Genomic DNA, 3,240 nt, shown 5'->3' on the forward strand with positions numbered 1-3,240 from the left:
TTGGGTCTCTCCAAGGAACCATCTGCTTTCAACTTCACTTTGAAAACCCACTTGCATCCTATAGCTTTCTTGCCTTTAGGCAAAGGAGCTAACTCCCAAGTTCCAGTTTGTTCCAAAGCTGTCAATTCTTTTTGCAAAGCTTGAACCCAGCCTGGATCTTGAGCAGCTTCAAGATATCTAGTGGGTTCAACCAAGGAGCAAGTTTGACTAATAAGAGCTCTATTGGATTGAGGTATATGATCATATAAGACAATATTACACCAGTGAGAAGTGATATTGGTAGCAGTGCACACATAAGAATCCAAATATTTGGGAGGTTGTTTAGAGGTTGTGGAAACACTAGTACAGAAAAGGCAATTTTCGTCGGATGTGAGGCGCCTATTTGCGTCGGACTCTGGTGCGACGCCAAAGCCCTCGACGCAAATGACTCAAAAGCGATCTGCGTCGTATGCGAAAACGACGCAGATCGTTTAGCTATTTGCGTCGCACGTTGTATACGATGCGACGCAGATGGCTTTCCCAAGCCAACACATAAGGGTAATGTGCGTCGCACATCGCCTAGGGTGCGACGCAGATGACTGATTTGCGACGCACCTTAGGCTACGTGCGACGCAAATTGCAAAAAAATTTAAAAAATTTTTTTTTTTTTTTTTTTTTTTTGAGGAAAAAAAATAATTTTATGAACTAAGAATTACGATAACAGTAAGAGTTCAACTAATCTTATTTATATACACGATTTCTTGCATTCAGTTGAATGTACGAATTCCCTTAAAATCAAATTGTATACAAACAATTATATTCCTTTTATTGCTTCAAATTACAAATTGTATACATATTTGCTTAAATTAAACTTAAATAATCAAACATCTGTATATTTGATCTCTCACGTCATCAACTTCCGCGTTTGAGGAAGGATTCTCCAGATCTGGGATTGAACTGAAAAAACACAAATAACCCAAATCTGTAAAATAACCCAAATTAAGACAGAAAAAATCGAAATCAAAATCAAAACCAAAAAAAAGAGGGAGTGAGATGAAGAACGAAATCAAAATAAACAAAATCTGTAAAAAAAACCCAAATAATCGAAATCAAAACTCACCAGATCTGGGAAGAACGAAATAACCGAAATAACCCAAATCTGTAAAATAACCCAAATTAAGACAAAAAAAATCGAAATCAAAACCAAAAAAGAGGGAGTGAGAAAAAAAAAACAATCGAGACATTCACCAAAATAGAAGCATCGCCGGCCAAATTATGAGGTCAAATTGCGATCTGCAAAAAGAAGACAACAGCACCATCACCGTTAGATTTAAAGTGAAAGAGAAACCAAATGGCAAGAATCTGGAAACATGAAACAAATAACAGCAAAAAAAAGCCGAAAACGCATAGTATAAAAAGTTGAAATTTTAGGGTGGAGAATTTGAGAGTGAGAGTGAGAAGCAACGGCGTTTGTTTCATTTCGTTCGTTGCCATCGTCGTTCGTTCGCCGGAACCTCTTCATGCCATCGTCGTTGCCATCGGCGGTTATGGAGAAGTGAAGAAACATGGAAGTGAGAGAGGAGAATTTGAGAGTGAGAGTGAGAGTGAGAAGAGAAGCGGCTGAGAAATTAGGGTTGAGTGAGGGGGAGATAGAGAGGGAGAGAGGGAGAGAGGGAGAAATGAAATGTGCGTGTAGCGCGTATAGGGTTTCTGAAAAAAAAGGTAGTGGGCCTCCTTAATATGTGCGTCGCATACTAAATTGGGAGCGATGCAAATTGGGTCTTTTGCAACGCACCTAAAATATGTGCGACGCAGATAGTTTGATTTTTTTTTTCAAGGTAGAGACAATTTGCGTCGCATGAGTCTAGAAATCCGACGCACATTAGGCTTTTGCAACGCACCTAAGGCATGTGCGACGCAAATGGGGCGTATCTAGTGCTTATGACTCATGTTGTGCGTCGCACTCCTCTCTATGTGCGACGCAAATTACGTTATTGCGTCGTTTCCGTTTCAGTGCGACGCAAATGGGGCGACGCAAATCGTCATTTTTCTACTAGTGCAAGTCTAGGAGGGAGTTCAGAAATAGAGGGAGAAGATGATATTGAATGAGTAGAAGGGCAAGAAGTTGGAGGTTCTGAAGTAGTAGATGTATTTGATGAAACTGGGAAATGAAAAGAATCTGGAAAATGAAAAGAAAAATCCATATCATAGGCTGTATGTGCAGGAAGAAAAATAGGGTATGAGGGTTGGTTTAGAGAAGTAGATGAAGAGTGATGATAAGGTAAGTGTTTTTCATGAAAAACAATATCTCTAGAGATGATGAATTTATGATTTTCAAGATCATAAACTTTGTAACCCTTTTGGCCAGGAGGGTAGCCAAGAAAGATGCATAGTGTAGCTCTAGGATCAAATTTTATCCTATGAGCTTTAATAGTGAAAACATAACAAAGACACCCAAACACCTTTAAGTGAGCAAGAGAGGGTTTGGAACCATATAACATCTCATATGGTGAGTGAAAATGCACACTACTGAGTGGCATTGTGTTGATTAAGTGTGTAGCACATAAAAGACATTCTCCCCAAAACCTTGTAGGAACCTTGGATTGAAAGAAGAGAGCTCTGGCAGTTTCTAAAAGATGTCTGTGCTTTCTCTCCACAACTCCATTTTGTTGTGGAGAATCAGTACAACTTCTTTAATGCAAAATACCTCTTTGATGATAGAGTTGTAATATGTCACCATCACACAACTCTTTAACATTATCAGTGCGTATACACATAACATGATCCTGTAATTGAGTTTCTATAAGAGCCAACAACATATGAAGAATGGCAACAGAATCATTCTTGTGATTCATTAAGAACACTCAGGTGTGTCTAGTGAAATCATCAACAACAGTCAAGAACATGTTACAATTATCATGTGTTTTTGCCTTATAAGGCCCCCAAACATCCACATGTAAAAGATCAAAAGCCTTATTAGTGCTAGAAGAAGAAAACTTAGGAAAAGGAATCCTAGTATGTCTACCTTTAGGGCATACTTGACAAACTGTATCATGTGCTACATTATTAGCAAAACAAGCATTGATTAAATGCAATTTATTGAATGGCATGTGACCTAGTCTTAAGTGCCATAACTTGGCATCTTCAAGAAGAGCTGGACAAGTTGTGCCATCATAAGCAGAAGAGAGAGTCAACTTAGAAACCTTGGGAATGATTTAGTGAAGGACCCTGAATCACACACTTATTATGAGAAAAGATGAT

General features: G+C 38.6%; 1 long non-coding RNA gene across 1 annotated transcript; it reads right to left on the minus strand.

The window, feature by feature from the left end:
* Positions 1–703: 703 nt before the first annotated feature.
* Positions 704–2,113, minus strand: LOC125491767 (uncharacterized). Its single transcript, XR_007268433.2, has 2 exons — positions 1,100–2,113; positions 704–936 (listed from the first exon to the last, which is right to left on the minus strand). It is a non-coding gene; the product is annotated as an uncharacterized LOC125491767 (long non-coding RNA).
* Between the last annotated feature and the right edge of the window lie 1,127 nt (positions 2,114–3,240).

This window comes from Beta vulgaris, chromosome 1, assembly GCF_026745355.1.
Source record: "Beta vulgaris subsp. vulgaris cultivar EL10 chromosome 1, EL10.2, whole genome shotgun sequence".
NCBI classification, from domain to species: domain Eukaryota; kingdom Viridiplantae; phylum Streptophyta; class Magnoliopsida; order Caryophyllales; family Amaranthaceae; genus Beta; species Beta vulgaris.